This window comes from Vicugna pacos, chromosome 13, assembly GCF_048564905.1.
Source record: "Vicugna pacos chromosome 13, VicPac4, whole genome shotgun sequence".
Lineage (NCBI taxonomy): Eukaryota > Metazoa > Chordata > Mammalia > Artiodactyla > Camelidae > Vicugna > Vicugna pacos.
In genome coordinates, this window is record NC_132999.1 from 9,010,997 (window position 1) to 9,034,697 (window position 23,701).

Here is a 23,701-nt window from a genome sequence, read left to right on the forward strand (position 1 = left end):
TTGTCATTTTGAACCTGGTCTAGCCATATTCTTTTGTCTGTAACACAAACTAACTAGTATACAGTCTTCAGACAATACATGCTTCACGAGGGCAAGAGTGTCTGTTCTGTTTTTGTTTCTTGATCTATCTGGGAACCTAGAACAATGCCTGGAATACATCAAGTACTCAATAAATACATGTTAATTGAATGAAATTCTGTCTCTAAGAGATTATGTGGTAGATATCTTTCTTCAGTCTGAAACTAGTAGTTTAAACATTTATCTTCTTGTATAAAGAGTTATCTGGTTCTTCTAACTGTGGGAAAGTTCCCATTTCTTTTCTCTGTTTCTGTAGAGACTGGAAAATGTTATTCTGTATTGAGTATTAAACACATAGGCTACGTAGCCAGATTGCTCGGGTTCAGATCTCAGCTTTGCCTTTCACTACCTGTGTTACTATGGTGAAAATACAAAATTCCTCTGTGTTACCCTTGCCAAAGTAGAGAAAGACTTAATAAGAGTTTCTAACTCACGGAGTTATAAGAATGCATTTAAAATGCCGAGAAGAGAATTTAACATGTAGTGAGTACTCAGTACATCATATTCTGGCTTATTATCGCTGGTATTAATATGGAACATCTATAGTAATTTTTCTCCTGATGAATATTCCTATTTGGGTGGGATTATTCTGCAGATTAAAGACAATTATTTTCTTGGCAATCGAAAATCATCTCATTGTTCTAATCTGATTATGTTTATATTAACGTAGCTTACTTACATCTATAAGGTATTATTATAACTTGTTTTTATAGCCATACTTCCCACACTGCCTTTTTAGAATCAAGACCTTGCCTGATTTATCCCTGAATTCCTAGAAGACAAGGCAGTGTCGAATACATTGAGGCTCATAAAGTATATTTTGACTGATTGATAAATGAATGAATGAATGAATGAATGAATGAATGAATGCATCGCTAGGCAAATATTTGGCATTTGTATAAACAGATCACTCTTCTCCTCTGATGTAATGCTAGATAACTTGCTCTTAAAATAATATTATTTGAAATAAAGACTCAATGTAAAGAAATTTCTTATTTTCACTTTAATTTCCAAAAATTTAGAGAATGTAGGTTTGTGTATCTCTATTAGTGTATCAAAAAATTTTATTTTCATAAATATATTTCAGGCTTTGAAATTTCATCCAAAAAATCATAAAGAAAAGGTCAAACATCCAAATTCTAAACTTGTAAATGATTTCATGAAAACAGAATCGTTCCATGAGCCTATTCAGTAAAGCTATAAAGAACTTCTTTGTATTTGTTTTTATTTATGACTGATGTTAGAAATTACTACTAGAAGTTAGGTATGTTACTACAAAGATAACATTTCTAAAATAAATAATCCCTTATTATTCAGTATACCCTGTCTCAGTGAACCTATATGGTTTGGCATAATGCACCTGAAGTTTAGATCACTTAGTTTTTAATTACAAAATTTAGAGAACTTCTTTCTACAATAAAGAAAAAGATATTTAACATTCTTAGGTATTGTAAAAGTGGATTTTGAGTGGTGACTCTCTCCATGTTCTTCATCGCAGGATTTACTTCTGTACATTGAAAGTTTTAAGTTTATGTAGCAATATGTTTATATCTTACACAAAACTGTTGTTGTTTTATATCAAATCATATATGTAATTTCCTTGGGGAGCAATATTTTTTAAATGTTGATGCACTCCTAGTCACAGAAAATGTCAAATGCTTTCAAAAATGTGAGAGGCAGATTCATGTTCAGCAAAAAGTTTCAGGATTTCAGTCTTTAAGTAAAGCAGCAAAACTGAGATTTGATCCATTTTTTTTTTCTACCCTCTGTCATTACCATCTCAGCACCTCTGACATTTTGACACATCTTTTCTATGAGCACAAGCATTTATATATTATTTCTCAATCAATCTTTTCATACCCAATAAAAGAAATATAATCACCTACTTCAATACACTCAAGGAAAATAATACCTTGCTTCAATTATATTTCAATTCTTGCTATTATTTTGGCATTGTGTCGTCTTATAATTGATTAAAATAAAATATGAAATCTTCAGGTACATTTTAAAATTCTGAATAAAGTAGTGCAGACTTGCACCTTTTTTATTTTAAGTCATCAAAATCCAATGACTTTTAAAAAATTCAAGTGTAATGTAATTGTAGGGCAAATAAAATTAATAGATGTTAATCTTCCAAATTTAATAAATTCTTTTTCTTTGTTGATCGCTGTATTTTAGGTGCACAATGTAAAAGAATTGCATATAATGAATAGTTTTTGAAAGAAAATCTTCCTCACTTATAGTTTCAACCCTATAAGGAGTTAAGTTTTTGGCTCATGAAGTAAGCATTTTTTATTGTATTTCCCATGAAAAATCATTTGTGTTCTTATATGTTACACTGGGCATAACTCAAACAAAAAAGATATCTCATTTTAAAAGACCGATTGTACTACATCATTTAGGTTTTTGTTGGTTATTTAATTTAGAAACAAGCCTTGCCAGATTGCTCTTCTGTAAAGTTATTAAATTGATTGGAAAAGATTAATGTATATCATTTGACTACCATATTCTAAGCAATTTTATTTAAAGCCATAATTAACATTTCTGACTTTAAAAGATTTTCTTGCCAAAATTGTTTACAAATTAATATTTTACACTAAAAAGCACACTCTTCAAAAATTGCATGAGGTTATATTCATTTATTCCAAGTTCTTAAGCTCTGATGATTGCCCCAGCTAAAAATAGTGCAGTCTTTATGATGTGCATTTTAGAGCTGACAGATGCCAGGATCTGTATATAAAAATGTAAAGTAACATATACCATGAAGAGATAGAACACAGTCTCCTGCAGAGATTGTGTCTTTAACACCAGGACTAGCTTGTCTTGTCTGCACTTAGAACAATAGATACCTGCAATCTGGCATGACACTCCAATGACTGTCTTTATCTTCCATTGTCAGTTAAAATATGGGGAAGAAGTTCCCTTGAAATTTCCCCCAAGTACCAGATATACTGCAATTCCCAGTTGGGTGCTTGTTTGCAAGGCAGAACTGGAATCAGCTAGAATACTCAACTATTTAGTTATACAACAGTGACCAGGGAATTTCACAAATATGAATTCACCCACTGTGTTCTTCCAACTGAATCCTCTAAATTATCATCTAATATTTGGACAGTGAAGCTTTCCCATCTCTAAATAAAGAAACATTCAGACTAGTTAATGTTTCATTTTAATATTATTCTTGTCTAGTGTTTAAGAAACAGTTTAGAACATTGTAACCACAATGAGTATTGAATACATTTTGAGCAACAGCTGATAAAATTTTCAGCCTCTGAACACATATGCATGTTTTATGCTTTATTTTTTTGCCAATATATGAAGAACATCTGATTTCAAACATTATAGTAGCTGTCATCAAAGGTATTTGCATCATTCATAAAGGTTTGATTTGAAATAAAGTTAATTTAGTAAAATAAATAGTAAATAATATTGTTTGCATTTACTAGTTTTTATTGAAAATATATAAAGTGATATTTGTTTAATTAAAAAAATAAATTTTGCAATGTCTCAAGTACAAGCTGAAACATAATGATAAGATAAATTCAGTGAAAGATGAACTCTGTATATTAAAGATCTATGATCATAAAAAATACACTTACCATATGATCCAACATATATATAGAAGGTACTCTAATTCAAAAAGACATGCACCCCAATGTTCACAGCAGCACTATTTATGATAGCCAAGACATGGAAACAACCTAAATGTCCATCCACAGATGACTGGATAAAGAAGTTGTAGTATATCTACAAATGGAATATTACTTAGCCATAAAAAATAATAAAATGATGCCATTTGCAGCAACATGGATCAACCTGGAGATCATCATTCTAAGTGAAGTAAGCCAGAAAGAGAAAGAATAATACTATATGATATCACTCATATATGGAATCTAAAAAAGAATGTAAGAAGAAAAATGACACTAATGAACTCATCTACAAAACAGAAAAAGTCTCACAGACATAGTAAATAATCTTATGGTTACAAGGGAAAGAGGATGGGAAGGGGTAAGTTTGGCAGTTTGAGATTTGCAAATGATAACCACTGTATATAAACATAGATTAAAAAAATTTCTCTGTATAGCACAGGAAACTATATTCATATATCTTTAATAACATTTAATGAAAAAGAATATGAAAATGAATATATGTATATATATGCATGATTGAGACATTATTCTGTACACCAGAAATGGACACATTATAACTGAGTATACTTCAATAAAAAAAGTCTATGGTCATAAATATTTATTATAAACTATGGGTAACATATGTTATAAATTAAAATAAATTATTTACAAAATCACTTGAGTTTTGTCAGGAGCAGTTAGAAAATAGTCATGTATCATTCAAGGAGTATGATTTGTTTGATTTGTTATCTTTGTTACTATTTTTAAATCAAATTAAAATGAATATACAAGGAATGTATTAGATTAATTGAACTTAACAGCAAACACTTAGGTCATGTAATATTTTTATTTCAAAAATAAGAAAAAATATTGGACTATCTAATTAACAGTATTCTCACCCTAACATTACTGCATTGTTGTGTCCATAAAAATGTTAGACAAAACTCAAACTGTATAGATTGATTTTGACCTATATTATATTCCTACATTTACTAATAACACTTAGAAGTCAGATCATGGATTTCATTCAATTCCAGAGCAGGCCTTTTGTTAATTTATTTCTCTGCCGCTCACACAGATAACATCAATTCTACCTCCTATATGCCCTCCACCCCTTTGATGGTGTTTCTCTACTTGAAATACTTGATTACTTCCTTACCACCTACTGTGATGCATTCTTAAAGATATGGTCCCATTTTTTCTCTTTTGCCTATCCATCCATCCACCCATCCATCCACCCCTATCCATCCATCCATTCTTCAGCAAAGCTTCTTTGAATATCTGCTAAATGACAGATGCTTGTCCTGAGCTTCAACAGTGAACAAGACATAAGACTTTCCTTTCAAATATAACTACTCAAAGGTTCAGAACTTTCCCTACAACATGTAAAGTGGGAAAGAGTTTTCTGTTCTGTACAAATGCGATAACCCTCACAGGCTGTGAATTTTTTCTGAGTTTTTCCAGCCACTTGTGAAAACAAATATCTTTTCATGGCATGTCTTGACTTAAGACCACATCACACACACTTCCCATAACACTGTAGTCAGTGGGGCATTGCACTTAGTTCACGCTCAATAAATATTTGTCATATTCTTTCTGTCCAGATCTCTTTCCCTGATATCTACTTTGCCTAATTTGTCACTTTATTTTGGTTTCTGTCAAGGTATCACCTAATTATAAGGGCTTTCAAAACAATACCATCTAAAATAGTACTTCCTAGCTCATTAACCTGTATACTCTTAATTTGTTTTCCCTTCCAGTTCATATCAACTACCTGGCATATGAAATGTTTGCTAAGTTTTTCCTTCTCCTAACCATAGTATGATGTAAATTCTATGAGAACAAGGACTTACACACTTGTGCCATATTTCTCATGTCTCATAATGTCTGGCACATGTTAAATACTCAATGAACATTTGTTGAATTAATGAAAGAGTGGCTCATTGTTTCCAGTCAAAGGTATTATTTTATTCTATTTTTGCTAGGGGTAAAAATTATAAGAAAAATCAATGCCATTTTAATCTATAGAATATACTGTGTGTCTTAGATATCAGATAATAAAATGAAATATAAACTTATTTCAAAATTTAAAACTAGATTTTCCAGTACAAGTAAATGTGGTATATGTTGATTAGATCTTGAAAATATGAACTGCCTAGCTCAAACTTGAACACTGACAACTTTCTATCCTGAGGATAGTATGTGTATTTTTAAATGCCAAGAGCAAATTTAACAGTAGCTCTTGGGATGCAGAAAGTCTTAACTATGTTCACATGCTATCTTTCCAGTATCCTTAGAAAAAAATAACCTGGCTTATAACCACACTTCATAATGATTCTTATGTAAATTTTTTATTGCATCATTATTGCTGCAGTAATCCTCCTTGTTCTCCTAACATACGTAGAGCTATGGTAGGCGTTATACATTCACAGACCTCTTATAGGATGTATTTAAACATGTAATGCAGACAGAGCAGATGGCATATTTTACAGTTTCACTTAAGCTGTGAAATACTGCTTCTAGAATTTGAATACAAAATGTATTGATGCTAAATCCGTAAGTTTAGATTTGTTTCTAATATATCATCATATTTGATCCATCCTTAATGGATGGTGGCATAAGAATAGTCTCAATAGGGTCTGCCTAAATTTAGATAGTTCTAATAATGAAAATACAGCTGGTGAGATTTGTTTTAAAGAGTTGATATTAAGCGAACCAAAGTAAGAGAAAATTCATCATTATGAAATTTTGGCAATTTAGTTAATTGATAAATACTATCCAAATCATTGGTCTACTGACTCCTTTTTCTACTGTTAAAGTGCTATTTCTTTTCCTGAATCTGAAGATCTTAGTCCATATTTTTTTTATCCTGTCCTCTTGGCATTCATTTTGTTACTTACATCCATAAGCCTATACTGTACCTTTAAAATTTTGAGTTTAATCAGCAGCTGATTAAGGCTTTATATTATGGTTTCTTTGATTTCATTTTGGAAACCTTACCCAAGATTAAAGTGTCAGACACACACACACACACACACACACACACACACACACACATATGTATGTATATATGTGTATATATATATATGTGTATATATATATGTGTATATATATATAGTGTGTATATATATGTATATATGTTAAAGTGATAATATGGAATATATATGTAAATATGTGTGTTTAACATATTTGGTTGGTTATTTGTTTTTTTCTAGGAAACACTGTCTGCTAATAAAGAGATTTCTAATTTTCTGAACAATTTCCCTTTTTGTAGGTAATAACAACTTCTTTCTTTATGATGATCCTGATTCACCATTTTTTTTTTGCCCTGCATTGACATCACTTCTGTATAAAAGGTCTCAATATTTTGTTGTAACTAAAGAAAATCCTTTATGTGATTATTTTCCTACAGAATATTTTCAAATAATCTCTACCTTAAAAAAGAATCAAAAGTTATATAATAATATTGAAGTTAAATCTTAAAGTTAATAATTTACAAAATGATATAATGTACCCAAAATATCTCTGTATTTGTATATGTACTAGTTTAGTTTGCCACGTTTCTAAATCACTCTATGTCTCTTTTTAGTTCTACTTGATTCTTTCCTCATATAAGTAACTAGACTTCTTAGTTTTCAGTACACAGTGTGAGATCACAAGAAATGATCATCAGTAAAATCTCCCAAGCTTGATACTTTTTTATTCAAAAGAGTAGTCAATATGAGGCAGACGTCTCTTATGTTGCAGCACAAAGAGAATTGGGATTTAACTCAGCTGAGTAACATACCCACTGCTTTTCACTGCTCCTGCATCTGCTCCTATAACCACGGGCATGATGGCTCAGGGGAAATATGATTCCCCCAATATAACAGGCTCCAAGACAAAAACGTGTGTGCCCATTGCAGCTAAGATCTCGTAGGGTTCCAATTGTATCCCTTTTCACTGAATATTTACAATCACTTGATTATTCCACTGCTGTTAGACAAACTTCCCCAAAGTCCTAATCTCATAAGACATCCCCAATCTTAGAAAGAAAACAAAAAACAAGCAAAGATTTCCCGTCATTATCAGAATAAAATTCCAAATCCTCTTGAACAAGATCCTTCACAATCTGAACCCTGTCACTATTTCAAGATTTATCTTTCTCTACATTCCTATTTCACTCCTTTAGCCACATTTAACTACTTAAATTTCTTTAAAAGGGACTGTCAGCTTATTTCTATGAATAACATTATGATGCCCTTATTCACTCGAATATGCTTTTATCTCTCATTTCTTTAATCCACACAGTTCTAATGTCTTAATTTGGGCACAAAATCATGAGACAATAATGGATATAACTTCTTTACATTTTTAATTAGGTGCCTATTTTGTATGTTCCCATTACATAAGTTTATGTTTACTATTTTTTATTGTAATCATTGGTTTACTGGTCTTTCTCTGCACTATACTTTGTATTTCTTGTTAGTAGAAATCATGTCTTCAGAATCTTTGTATCTTCTACTTCTGGATATTGGACCTGATTGACAAATGTTTCCTAAAAATATTTATATAATACTTAAAATGTATATTTATAACTCTTACAACTCAACAATAAGAAAACAGACTACCTGATTAGAAAATGGGTCACAGACCTTAGACACTTCACCAAAGAAGATATACAGATGGCAAATGGTCATATAAAAATGTGCCCCACACCAATGTCATCAGTGAAATGCAAATTAAAATATGAGATACCACTACATCCCTATCAGGATGGCTAGAAGGCAGAATACTGACCACATTAAAAGCTAACAAGGATGTGGAGGAATTCTCATTCATTGTCGGTGGAAATAGAATATGGTACAACCACTCTGAAGCATGGTTTGGCAATTTCTTGCAAAACTGAACATCCTCTTACTATAGGATCCAGTAGTCGTGCTCCTTGGTATTTTCCCAGAGGACTTGAAAACATATTCATCTGAAAACCTGCACATGGATGCTTACAGAAGCTTTATTCAAAAATGCCAAAACTTGAAAGCAACTGAAATGTCCTTCAGTAAGAGAGTGGATATAAAGACTTAGTTCATTCAGGCGATGGAGTATTATTCTGTTCTAAAACGAAATGAGCTATTAAGCCATGAAAAGACATATGAAATCCTAAATGTATATAGCTAAGTGAAATAAGTCAATCTGAAAAGGTTACATACTGTATCATTCCTACTATATGACATTCTGAAAAAGGTAAAACTATGGAGAGAGTAAAAAGATCAGAAGTTAGTGCAAGGGGCTAGGGATGAACAGGCAAAGTATAGAAGATTGTTAGGGGGGTGAAATTACTCTGTATGATACTATAATGGTGCATACAGGTCAATTACACATTTGTCCAAATCCATAGAATGCACAACACTAAAAAAAGAAGGCAGGCAGGTAGTGAGAGACAAAGGAAGGGAGAAAAGAAAGAAGAAGGAAAAGAAGGAAGGAGGGAAGGAAAAAACCCTGTGAAGTGAAGGTAATGCAGTCATGGATGACTGTATTACTCATTGCTCACTATTTATCCCTCTTCTCATCTGCTCATCCCTTGCCGTTTGACTACGGTGCTTCTTGTGGTCACATCCCCCCCAAAATATTAGTCTTGGCCATTGGTCTGGACTTGGCCAAAGGAGCGTCAGTGAATTTTGCCAAAACTTTCCAAACATATTACAAAAAAGAAAACTTCAGACCAGTATGACTTTTAAGAATCTGAAATGAAACATTAATCAATAAAAATGCATTATCTTATAAAAAGAAACAGTCATCATATGCTAATATTTATTCCAGGTAAACAAGTGATTCAATATTATCAATGTCTTAATATAATTTATTTCATAAATATATAAAAAATCATATTATCTCTTTCATATTCACTGAAAATGCATTGGATCCAATTTATTGTATTAAAAATAAATGTTTAAAAAATAAGAAGAGACGTATAGTTATTTAACAGATAAAATATATTTAAATGCCCAACTACCAGAAACACCCTTAAGAATTTTTTCAAAGGATCAAAGAATAATAAGTCCCTTGACTGCTTCTATTATTTAACAATGTCCTGAGAGCAACAGCCAATATAATTAAGAGAAAATATAAAGAAACATAAAAATTAGAGGAGGAAATAAATTTTTTTTTATCAGTAATGTGATCTTATACTTGAAAAACCAAAGGACTCTTTTTTTTTTAATTTACACAAAGTAAAAAAAAAAATAGAGAAAGGTTGCCAGGTAGAAAGCAGATGCATAAAAATCAACTACCGTCATATTTGCCAATAATATCTGATTAGGAGACATGCTGGAAAAAGACTCCATTTATAATAACGAAACAATGTAATGCTTAAACCTTAATAATAAATATGCAAAAGCCGTAGGAGAGATACTATGGGATGTTATCAGGCACAAAATGAAAAGCAACAACAGAAAAAAAAATGTGAGAAAATGATAAGACTTTGCGTATTTTTGGAAGGCAGCTATGCTCACCACCATACCACCAATGCAAGACTTAGCATATTTTTGGATAAGAAGTCTCAATACTATAAAGATGTGAAATCTCACAAAGCAAATCTCTAAAGGTAGATTGATTTTCAATAAAAATATCTTTTTTCATTAAATAAACTACAGTACTATTCTAAAATGCATTTGGAAGAAAGAAATGGCAAGCAAGAATACCCATGATAAATCTAAATTAAAAGAGAGTAATAAGAAAGACCAAACCCCCTGCTCCCATATTGAAGCATATTATACAGTATCATTAATGAGACCCTGTGGTGTGGGGTACAGATAGACACACAGACAAATAGGAAAACTGAAAAGTCAATCAAGAGACAAAAATAAATACCTAAATTTAGTGCACGATAAAGGTGGCATTTAAATCAGCATTGATTAATGATATTGATACATTTGAGTGACTTTCCAGGGGAAGAAAAGTAAATTGAATAAGACACCAAATGTCAAATAATTTACAGAAAATACATTTAAAATTTAAAAAGGAGAACTACAAAAGCACTAAGAGAAGACACATTTTTAATAATGTAGGATTGGAAGATGATATAAATATTGACGTATAAACTGCATAAAAATATTACTCCTTTGGGGGAAGACATAAACCAATCAAAATATAAATGACAAAATGAGAAGAAAATGAACTGAAATCATAGGCAAAGGACTAATTTTCTTACTATAACCAATAATAAGACATCCAAAACCCCAGCAGAAAAACAGACATATGGTTCAAACAAGCAGAGCACATAAAAGGCACTAAAAATAACTTTTAAACATATGATATATATCAACTTCAACCATGATAAGAGACTAAAGCTTAGAACTTAATTTAAAAACTTCTTTTGTTACTGCTTAGATTAGCAAAAATCTAAAAGTTTGATGATAGAGTAGGGTGATGAGTCTTTAGAAACGGGAATTCCTATATATCGAAAGTATAAAATGGAATAACCTCTAGTGGCCAAAATTTAGAATGTATATATACTTGGTCCTGTGGACTCCATTCCTAGCAATGCACTTTATGAATTCCTTGCACTAGTAATTTATTCAAAATGTATACAATAATATGTCCAATAAAAGCAGTGGAATACAATGTACTTTGTAACAAGATTACTATAACTCTCTATTGGCCCATGTGGAACAATCTCCAAAATTTTCTTTTAGGGAAAAAATTCAATACGTCACATAGATTATTGTATAATATTATACTGCTGTTTAACTAAAGGGGAAAAAAATGAGAAAGAGAAAGAAAATGAGAGAGGGAGGGAAGGAGAGAGAGGGAGAGGGAGAAAGAGAAAGAAAGGAAGAAAGGAAGAAAAAAAGGAAAAAAGAAAGAAAGAAAGAAAGAAAGAAAGAAAGAAAGAAAGAAAGAAAGAAAGAAAGAAAGAAAGAAAGAGAAAAGAATAATTGACTTATCAGATATTTACCAAATAAGTCCTAATTCTCAGGCTCTGCTCTATGTACTTGGAATAAATCATTGAACCAGATGGTCTACTCTCATGGAACCTGCATTTAAGTTTATGCATTTCTTAATACATGCTTAGACTGTTGGAAATATATACAAAAATTAATTTAGACAATTTACTGATGTAACAAATACTATTGAGTTGTTTTAAGTGGAGAAGGTGTTATAAATGCTGAGTGAGGAAACAGTGAGATATTTTTTCATGCAAAGCTAAACACTACTGTATTTTCATGAAAATGACAGACACAGCAAAGAGAAAGTGGTTTACTTCTGGAAAACTCTCAGGGCTCAGTTGAGATAAAAATGGCTGTGGATGATAGTGGAGTAAAATCTACCTCATTTGGTTTAAGTGGAGGGGATATGAGAGAAATTAACAAGAAATAAAACAATAAAAATTGTAGAGGGAAGAAGCTTTGAAAGAATTACAAACCACAAGGGCAAGTAGGATTATAATGCACGCTATTCCAATCAGCATGTTTTATAGAATAAAAAGGAGTGAAATACTTGCCCAGACTCATACCACTACTTTGTAAATACGGCTAGTAAATAGGTTTTCGGACTCCCAGCCTTTGTGTTAGTTGTGCGAAAGGCAAACAGGAGTAAAGTATCAGGGATGGGGCACCCAGAAGGAAACAAGGTTTTGAAGGGAAAAGTCACGTAGTTACTGTCACAAATAGAGATAAATGGAGCTAGTAGACATTCGCTAATAATTTTTATTAAGATAATAGAGCCAGAGTGAATAAATTACGTAAGAAGCAATCTCTACAGGAGATGGATTTTGCTCCAGGAAGGAGCACTGAGAAGGTGGATTATGAAATTAGGAGGGAGATATAATTCAGACAATAGATGAAATCTTCAGTATTTTGAAATTTGTCCTATGATATGTACATCCTGTTCAAAAGTTAATTAGGTTTAAAACATAAAATAAATTGGAAGACTGTAGATGTCTTTCAACTGGAATTTTGAATTGGGTAAGAGAATACTGGATTAAAATCCTCTATCATTTACAAATGAAATTACCTTGGGCAAGTTAACTTCTTGAATTCCAGATTTTTTGTTTTTCAAATTGGAAGCGTAACACTGCTAAAGTTAATTTCCTGAACTGTATCTATGCACACTGGCGTGTGGAAAATGATAAATATTAATCACACACAAAAACATACAAACATGTAACTGAACTACATGAGAACTGCTTTTCTTTGTAATTTTGCTAAAGCCTGGTAGAGTTTATGTGTATGCAACCTACTGTGTGTGCGAGGGGAAATGAAACCGAAGATTCTCTCATCATCTCACGATCTTGAAACAACAAAAGCATTACTAGGAAATTATTAATTACACAATGTGCAATAAGAACTGTTTACAATTAACTGTAAGATTTGCTTAATTAAGTTACAGAAATAAATGCTGTAGACCTTGAACATAATTTCAAAGGCTTAATTTCACCTCTTCCTGTGGTTGAATCTTTAAACTCTTTTAGCCGAAATGAACTCCTTTCAGCTCCCCAGTGCACAGTTCTTCTATAAGACTTTCAATGTGTCTTGGATATGCTCCCCTCTGCTGAGGTTCGATTTTACCCCACCCCTATTTCTCCATTACACCAACTTATATTTGCTTTCACTTCTTCCCAGAACCTGCTCCTAATGTCAATCCCATGCCCTTCCTGTGTGTCACATATCACACACGTCACCTATACCTCCTCCCACTAGTAATAATTGGAATAATGTCTTACCGTGAAGTATTACTGTACACTGCCATGCCGCTATTTTGTATGAATTTCTCATTTCCTGCTCCTAGTAAATCTGAAAAACATCTGAACTATTAAGATTTCCATTTTACAAATATAGAAAGTAAGGCTTTTTTTTTAATCTATTTTTATATGTAGTTGTTAATATTTGCAAATCTCAAACTCCCAAATGTATCCCTTCCTACCTCCTTCCTTTTCCCTGGTAAATTCAGTATCTTGTGAAAACCTTTAATGAAAAAAATATGAAAACAAGTATATGTATGCATATGTATGACTGAGACATTATGCTGTACACTAGAAATTGACACATTGTAACTGACTATACTTCAATTTAAAAAAAAAAAGGAAAAAAGAAAAAAAGGAAGTAAGGCTTGGAAAGGGTAAGCAACTTGACTACGGTCAGAGGACTATCCATCACATGCTGCCTGATTCACTAACGATCTCCAGTGATTCAGACTCACTTTTGCTCACCTGCTTATATGCATTGCCCAATAATCTCTAAAGAATCCTGAGATCAGAGATAGTAGCCTGGTTGTTATTTTACCTCTAATACTTTGCCAAGTGCCTGACATCCATGCTTGACTCTCATTGATTGCCTAAGGTTATTGCCTGCGATGGCATTGGAATACATGAGCAGTTGGGAGAGTTGCAGACTTTATCTAGGGAGATATCAGACAACAGCATGAAAGCAGAATTTTGACCACCATCATTCTCTCCAGAGGAGTTGCTGGAAAAGTGCCCGGCATCTGACACATCTGAGGGTGACTCAGCCTGTGACAACCTAGCCTGCATCATCATTTACTTCCTGACCTCTAAGAAAGTAGCGCCCCTACCAGGGAGTGGGAGCGCTGGTGCCGAGGGGCTGAGGGTAATGACAGTGGTGTCAACAAGAGGATCGAGCAATCATCCGTGCCTGTGCTGAACCAGAATGCTTCTGAGGCAGCTCATGAACTGTTTTATAAATCAATAAGACGGTTTAAAAAATAAATGAATGAATAAGTAACAATATTACTTAAATATTATAATAAATACATAATATAGCAATCATAAATAAATAAATATGCTCATTTAGGATTTTTAATATGTATACATCAAATATATATAAAGCTAGGAATAAATACCTAGGAGTGATAGAAATCTCAATCATAATTTTGATTTCAGATTACCTCTTTTCTCTGGTTAGGTTTCTGTTGCTTTTCTTGAACATGCTCTTCCATTTTCCTGATACTTTTCCATGTGACCACACCATTTGTATTGCTTGTCTCTCTACACTTTCTTGTATTACAGTCTTTATTAATATTTTCAGACAATTCTCACTCTTTTATAATACCTGTTTAAATATCATTTAGTTATTTTTTATGATTCAATTTCCTTTACAAAGTTCTTAGTACATAGTCATTTCCCTTGAGATGACATCTTGCCAAGTTTGCTCTATGCATATCTCTTTCTGCTGAACGTTTTGTCTTCTCTGTATGATTTCTTGAAGTTTTGACCCTCTACCTGGTGGAAGAATTTTGGTTGTGCTAAAGCAATGGAAGGAGAATTTAAACCATCTTCCTTAGTGACCTGAATACATTCCAGAATGAGTAGAAGTGAAAATGTACATCCCAAAAGATTTAAAAACATGGATAAAATGATACCTACACATTTATGCAAATATATGAAATATTAATTTTGTGTATGGCAGCTCAGAAGCATGAGTTTTAAACTGTCATGAGCACAGTCTTATACGGGTTACTTGTGGATTCTAGTTTACAAGTAATGAGTGTTGGAAGGTTTGTGTCTATGTATTTGCATGTATACATAGATAGGCCTAAAACTTTTAATACAAAGGATAAATGAGATGATTTATTTAGATTCCTTCTATATTCTAAGAGGGATCATGAATGCAGTCACTTAACTATATCTGATATTCTCAACACATGTACACATGCAGTCTTCATTCTTTAAGACTTTGCCTCACAAATTCCACAATATTTTATTAAACATTTAAAAAATCAAACAGATGAATAATGTTTGTGGTTAACTGACTTAAATAACAAGTCAATTTTTTAAAAGTTACCGTGTAAGTTTTTTTTGTAATATTGCATGAGAAGTGGTTCGTGTACCTTTTTCCCTTTAATATCCTACTTTGTGTACAGTGAGACTTCTGTTAATATTTTGAATGAATATTCATATGGAACTATGAAGCAGAATAGATAAAATGTGATGGATTAATATTATATTTTCTTCGTGTGTCACTCTTTATTTATGCTGCTTGTCTCTTTTGAATCTAGCTTTATATTCAAGTTTACATCTTAAACATTTTCTTCTATCTAGTATAAATAAGTGTAGATAAATTTTAAGCCAGGTTTTATGAGTAATATTCTCACCATATGCATAACAGGCACTTCGTTGATAATGAAGTTTCCTGTGCAATATATTGTCTTTATGTGTTATATAAAACTTTATAATGAAGTATCAAAAATATAGTTATTGTAAGCAGGGCTGGATAAATGTTTTCTTTGTTATAATTGCTCTAATTTATATTATTATTATTAATGATTTCATAAACACCCAATTCTTTCTCCCACCTGAACTGAAAAATGGGCAATTTTTCAAGACTATAAAAATTTAGCATTAAATTATAACTGCACCCATTATCTTAAAACTGAAATTGTCCTTAGGGTACAATCACTCTGTCTATGACACAGAATTTTTTGTTTCTTTTGCTATTTTAAGTAATAGTAATTTTTACCTGTCATATTATAGGCTGCATAAGATCTTGATAATTATTATTATCTTAAGTTTATTCAATTATCTTATTTACATATTTTTGCTTGTTATTTATTGGCTATGTATTTGTTTTTGTTCTGGATTTAGCTGTAATAAATATTTTACAGATAATATGGCTTAAAAGAAAAAAAATCATTTTGCTTCCCTAGTTTATAGTATTAATAACGTCAAAGTACAAGGCAAATTCTGATGATAGTAAGTAGCGTACAAAATCTTTAAGATAAGAAATTTTGGAAAATAAACTTACCAGTATAACATGCATTTAATATTTTGCATTTTGTTGATTACGACTTGAGGGTAAAGGAAACTGACAATGAAAATTCTATCCTTTCCCTTCTTGATAGCTAAGTATTCTTTGGAAAAAATTTTGAATTGTCAAGGCAGAAATCTTTTCCCAGATACTGACATTTATACAGAACACATAGTAAATGAATACTTTATTGCTAAAGTAATGTGAAGAGATTAAAAAAGACAAAGAAATTCTTATTCAAAAGCTAAAGTTTTGTTTGAAAAATGGAACAGGTGCTACAAGTGGCAATGGAGGCCGGGTTACTTCTGTCAACAAGAAACAGACTAGACGAATGTTTACTGTGTCTATTTGAAATTATCAGAGAGCCACGAAGGGCTCAAGGACTTGTGAGGCCAGCATTCCGACTAAGACAGAAGACCAAAGTGCTGAATCGGTGTTGAAACTATCTTTTATTCTGAGGTATTTGCCAATTCAAAGGTGAAAGTCTGAGGAGCTAAGAGTCTGACCAGAAGCGAAGGGTGCCAAGCGGCGTGCTGGGAGGGGTCTGAGGAGGCTTCCAGCACTGAGGAGACGATTGGAGCTCACGGTCTGTGACGGTGAAAGAACCCTGTGAACACCTGGGTTTCCTCCTAGGACCCTGTGGGCTACATGCTTCGAGTGAGGGAGAATTACAAATAGATGTGTGCTTGCAAAGCCTGAAGCCCGGCTTAGACTCAATACCATTCTTCTTTAGGGCTCTAACGAATCTGTCTGCCAGGAGCAGAAGTAAATCCTCTACAGGGAAGAATAGCCTCGAACCCATCATATTGGTCCTACTTCTTTTTCCACAAAATGTATGAAACTTAGCGAAAAATATTAAGCCTGCAGACAAGAATTCACTAAAAACCAAAAATAAAAGCAGATACTAGAAAAATAACAACAAGAGATACACATATTGTGTTACTAGTCCAAGATACGTGAAGTGGGCAAAAGGAAGTATAGATAAACATGTCTCTAAACAATGAAGTCAATAAGGTAGATCTTATTAATGTACATAAAAACTTATACTTATTATAAATACACCTTTTCCTCAAGTGCACCTAGAAGTTTTCTAAAAATTTGTGACCGATTAGATCCAAGGAAAATCTCAAGTTCCTTAAAATAATAATAATCCAAATAACATTCTCTGATCTTAATGTAATAAGAACGGAAATTAAGAACAAAATCTAGAAACCTAAAAGTTCATTCCACACAGAGTTTTTAAAAAAAACCCTCTCTGTTAAGTTATTTTTTAGTGAAAAAGGAAATGCAAACCAAATAAAAAAACCACTAAAAATATACTTATAATTATTAAAAAATAACACATTATAGTATATGACACACATAAAGCAGTAGACGGTAATGCATAGTCTTAAATACTCATAAAAACAGAAATAAGAAATAAAATTTAAAAATAAAAATAGATTAAATAAATACTAAAAGAAATAATAGCAAGTATTCATTTATTTATACCAAGAATGCAGCTATACCTTTATGTTCAGAAATTATTAACACGTAGTATATCATTAGATGAAAGGAAAAAACTCACATATGCACACGTGATTACTTCCATAGATGCTGAAAAGGACTTGTAAGATATTCAACACCCATTTCTGATTAAAAAAATAGGAAGCAATAAAAGAGGATTTGAGAAATACTTTATAACAGGAGTATGTGTGTATATTTCTATGTGTACATATGAATATATAAACAATGTATATGTATATATGTTGATATAATTTACAATAAATGTATATGTATATGTAACTAAATAGAGAAGAAAACTAAATGGTCATCTCAACAGATGCAGTATTTACTAAATTTGTCATTTTATTTTTTATTGGAGTATAGTCATTTACAATGTGTCAGTTTCTGGTGTACAGCATAAAGTTCCAGTCATGTATGTGTGTATATATACACATATATATATAAACATACTCATTTTCATATTAGTTTTCACTAAAGGTTATTATAGGATATTAAGTATAGTTCCCTGTGCCACACAGAAGAAATCTGTTTTTTTATCTATTTTTGTATATAGTAGTTAACATTGCAAATCTCAGACTCCCAAATTTATCCCTTCCCACCCCCTTTCCTCAGTAGATTGTTTACTACATCTGCAGATCTGTTTGTTTTGTAAATGAGTTCATTAGGGTCCTCTTTTGTCTTTCTTTCTTTCTTTTTTTATTTTTAGATTCTACATATGAGTGATATCATATGGTATTTTTCTTTCTCTTTCTGGCTTACTTCACTTTGAGTGATGATCTCCAGGTCGATCCATGTTGGTGCGAATGGCATTATTGTATTCTTCATGGCTGAGTAGTATTCCATTGTATAAATATACCACTACTTCTTTATCAAGTTATCAGTTGATGGACATTTAGGCTGCCTCCATGTCTTGACTATGTAAATACTGCTGCTATGAACATTGGGGTGCATGCATCTTTTTGAATTAGAGTTCCTTATAACCATAATAATGGCATCAAATTTCTTTAATTTGATTATTTTAAAGTGACTACAAATACCTGGAGCAGTTATGTACTTAGTAGCAAAACTCTGAATCTTCCTTCTGAGTTTGGGTACAAGACAAGAGTGGTCAATTTCACCACATCTATTCAAACTTGGAGAGAATGTCTTTGTCAATGAAATGAACAAAGGAAAGAAATGAAAAGTATGTGGTTAGAAAGAAAAAATAATTTTATTATTTATAGATTATATTATAATACAAACAGAAATTTCAACACTTCTATGGGTAAATTACTAGAATTATTAAGTGACTTTTGCAAGGTTGATAGGTAAAAGGTCAATGTAGAAAAATCAGTTATATTACTAAACATTTACAAAACCAATTAGAAAATAAAATGCCATTGAAAATAGCATCCAATATATACTCAAAATAAATGTGTGTGTATATACAGCAACTCAGTATATGACAAAGATAGCTGTCTAGATGAGTGGGAAAAAGAAAAAGACTTTATAATTGGCACTGGAACAACAGGCTTTCTCATAAAAAAAGAAAATGATCCTTAACATCCCTTCCACAGCAAAAATCAGTTCCAGGTGGGTTAAAAACCCAAATGTGAAAGAAAAATCAATTCAAAATATTACATAAAGAAGTTAAGTACATCTTAAATGAGAAAAAAACAAAATCACTGAAAGAAATATTATATTTTTTAACTTATTAACATGAAAAACTTTTAACCTAAGAAAAGCTAGAGAGAAAACAAGGAAGCTAGAGGGTGAGAGAATATTATTGGTCTCACATGTAAATGCTTTAGCCCTAGCAACCAGAGTATAAAAGGAACGTCTACAAAATGAGACAGCCCGATAGATCAATGTTTCAAGGGCCTGTACAGGTAAATCACAGAAAGAAAAATCCTAATGGCCAATAAATTAAAATGAAAGGTCATTCATATTGTTATTAATCAAGGAAATATAAATGTAAACCACGAGTGTAATGATACATTGTTTAAGCCCATCAGATTAGCAAAAGGATGTCTAAGTGACAATCGGGGAAACAAGAAATCTTGCTCACTACCATCAGAAGTGTAAATTTACATATTCAGTGAAAAGGAGTTTAACATTTTCTAGCAAAGTTGAAGGTAAACTTACCTTATGGTGGAGCAATTCCTAGGTCAGAGAGTATCTGTATACATTTGTTCCAGAGTCTACATATAAGGTGTCTGACACGTAATTTCTGTAGTAGTCAATCTAACAAACTCAGGAAGGAATTTGTACTTTGTAGTAGAGTCACACAGTGGATTACTGGATTCCAGTAAACACGAGCTCTGTACAAAAGCATGGATAAGTCTCACAAACATAATGTTTAACCAAAGAAACACACACACACACACGAGACATAAGTACAAAAACAAATGCTAACTCTGATATTTAGAGGTGTATATACAGGTGTTTAAATCAAAAGGAAAAGTAAGTAAATAATTATGGAAAAAGCCAAGGAAGTCACCTTTCAGGAAGTAGGATGGTTTTGTGATCACTGAGGGACACAGAAGCACACCTGGATGTGACCATCAATGTTCCTTTTCTTTTTGTAGATAATGGTTACATAATTATTTGCCTTATAATTACTTGTAAAATATATTGATGTACTCATTGTATATATATTATATTTCACAGTAATATAAAAATATATTTAGTATGATACCATTTGGGAATATATCTGCAGAGATATTTACTATAAAGTAAATAATAATTGTTTATAAATGATGAAATAAAAATTTAAACTTATTCTTAGTCCTTTCTACTTATTCTAATTTTTGTTATTACCAAGTATATTTACAAAACCAAAGTACTTTCTGAAAAATAAATGGTAATATGATTTTGGTATAAGATAATTTCTTATTTTCAGTGTATAGATTTTTATTGAGGGGATAGGTCTTCTTTAGGCAAACGTGGAAAATATTTATATTTATACTGTAATTTTATTTTTATTATATTTGTGAGATCCACAAAATATGTATGATAAGCTTATAAGAGCTTGTTATTTAAGGTGAATTCCAGTTAAGTATCTGGGTCTTTTCACATATAATATTCTGAAGTTTTTTAACTTTTTTCTTTTGCTTTATAGGAGAGAAAAGTATGAAGTATTCCTTAGGGATGTTTCCAATTTCACAACAAAATTCACACCTGAAAAATAAAAGTCTGCTTCATTACTAAGAAATAATCTGATAAAGGTGTGTTATAAAATTACTTTCCTTAGGAAGTATTATTCTCCAATATAATTTATTACATAATGATTATATATTAAATCTACAGGAGAAGAGACAAAAATATATATTTCTACATTATATTTGGGGCTAGATTTTTTTATTAAAATTACCCATTTTGAAATGAATTTTACTGAAAAAAATACTAAACCTACCCTCTTTTTTTCAATCTAGAGAAAAAAAAGTTGAAAAAAATGCTTTCTCTAACTCAGTTTATCTTCCTATCTCAAATTGTATAGATATAGATACCTGAACTCATTTAAAAATGTTTTCGTGAAATAAGTTATAGATTTCATTAAAGCAGGAGTACATACATTAGCAACATGTTTATAAGATACAATGACTCTAAAACACACGTAATATAACAATTATTTACCTACTTATTAATAAGTTCAGTTAAATGTTATATTGACAATATCAGAAGAGATAAGTTGGAAGTTTTGGGATCTGTGTCTCACCTCCAGAAGTCGATGAAAATTCTCCTCTTCTGTCCGACTTAAACTCGTGTCTCAACATGTCCCTAATTTGCTCCCTATTAAAAGCTCTATTTGTATATTTATTGAACTTTTCCAAGTTGCCATTCAAACACTCACACAGACACACAAAATTCATTAATCTAAACACTTTACAATATATTGTGAATTTGATTTGGCTCATCTGTGTTATGCAATAGCTTGTCTAACTTTGCTATATTTTTAAAAGTTTCATTACTATAGATCTGTGTTAACACTAATTTTGACACCCTAAAGTACAAATTATAAATTCACACCTTCAAATATTAATGATGGCAAGATGTTTTTACAATCTTTACTCCAATATGAAAATTATATTTTATTATTTACGATCCTTTTTAATTTGGGATAGCAAACATTTGTTTTGCATTTATTTTGAGTAGTAACCTGAGACAGTGACAGTTATAAAAACTGGAAACATTTAAAAATAATTGTATACAGTAATTTATAAAATATGATTTGCAGAATGACTGCCATTCTCATGTAGATTCATCCTTCCTTTTGTTTTTAATTGTTTATTTCTTTTTTGGTGGGGGAGAGAATTAAGTTTATTTATTTATTTTAATGGAGATACTGGGGATTGAACCCAGGACCTTGTGCATGCTAAGCATGTACTCTACCACTGAGCTATACCTTTCCCCCTAGAGTCAGTCTTTCTTAATTGGACCTTTTAGAGATCTCTCAAAATGAGTTTTTGCTTTTATGCTTTTTCTGTTGACGTTTTTTGAAAAAGTTAGATTGATCTGTGGTTGAGATGAATGTCCTTGTAAGTGACTTCTTTTCTCTGATGACTACTTAGTAGGGCTGTTAAACTGTTGATAAACTTCTAAAACTAATGCAAATTATTTTACTTTTTTAAATGGGAAAATAGTTTCCTGCTATAAAATCATAATCATAGCTATTTTGTTTTGATAGACATACTTGCAATACCCTGAATATACAGACTAAGAGACTCATGAAAATTCTATGAAATGTTGCTTGACCAAATTCTTAAACCACTCGCTGTACTTTATTTCAAACTTACTTCTGTTACTAAATAAATGCATTTCAAAGATTATTGCAAGAGCTTTTTTATACTTTATTCAGTTACCAGACATATATCCCAAATACTTCATAAACTCTTTTCACTGTAGCCAACCAGCCTGATTTCAGGAAAATTTGTGTTTCTTCATGACTGAAGAATTTTAAGTAGACTCAAGAGATTAGTTGAAAACATTTTCCAAATTAGAAACAGGTGATGTCACTTCTTAATATCTTGCCCATAAGTAATCAGTTTCCACTTACTTTTCAAGTACATACCGATCACATAATGATTATGCTTATTGAATATGGATTCTATTTTATAAAACCTACCAAAAGAATAAGGATATTTTATTCTAGCTCATCAATAGGCTTGGCATTCAGGCCACGATTCCCCAGAATTACCTGTCTAACGTGATATTTTTTTTTTATCCAGCACACTGAGGCCCTTCAAAGTACACAATATCCAATAAGGAATATGAAACATCACTGCCAGACTTAGTCAATAATTACACAGAATTTTAATAATGATAAAGATGATTTCCATTCTGTGTCCACATAAAACACTTGGAGGTTAACATGCTTTATAATGCTGAAATATTATATTCACACTTATTTCACTTGTTACAAATCATGCATTGCTTTATGAAAGAAAACCAACTCCTATTTGTGACACTTATTATTTTAGTTTGCCCAAAGGCAATTCAGATCTTTCATCTTTTTAAAGTATAGTGAGCCAAATGGGGCTTACAAGGTTACAGAAATTTTTTAAAAGAGAATTAAAATATCTTGAAGACATTATTTTCGGATTTATAGCTGGGCCAAACAAATATGGCCAAAAGTAAAATGTTAATGTATATTAGTTATCTAACATCTAACAGAAATCTAGCATTCTGGTATCTTAGAAATTAAGCTGTTTCCATTTTACTACCCGTTTTAAACAATTCTATCAAACGATTCAATATAATCAATAA

General features: G+C 31.6%; 1 long non-coding RNA gene across 7 annotated transcripts in view; it reads right to left on the reverse strand.

The window, feature by feature from the left end:
* The window catches only part of LOC140700875 (uncharacterized), a 105,304-nt gene that overhangs the window by 49,428 nt on the left and 32,175 nt on the right, over nt 1-23,701 (reverse strand). For 4 of the 7 annotated variants that reach the window (XR_012079601.1, XR_012079603.1, XR_012079605.1 and 1 more), the window contains exons 3-4: nt 20,081-20,256; nt 18,994-19,102 (exon numbers count right to left, since the gene is read on the reverse strand). This is a non-coding gene — a long non-coding RNA (uncharacterized lncRNA). Of the gene's footprint in view, nt 1-18,017; nt 18,082-18,993; nt 19,103-20,080; nt 20,257-23,701 lie in introns of all 7 variants that reach the window. The other 3 variants (XR_012079607.1, XR_012079608.1, XR_012079604.1) reach the window with 2 other exon arrangements.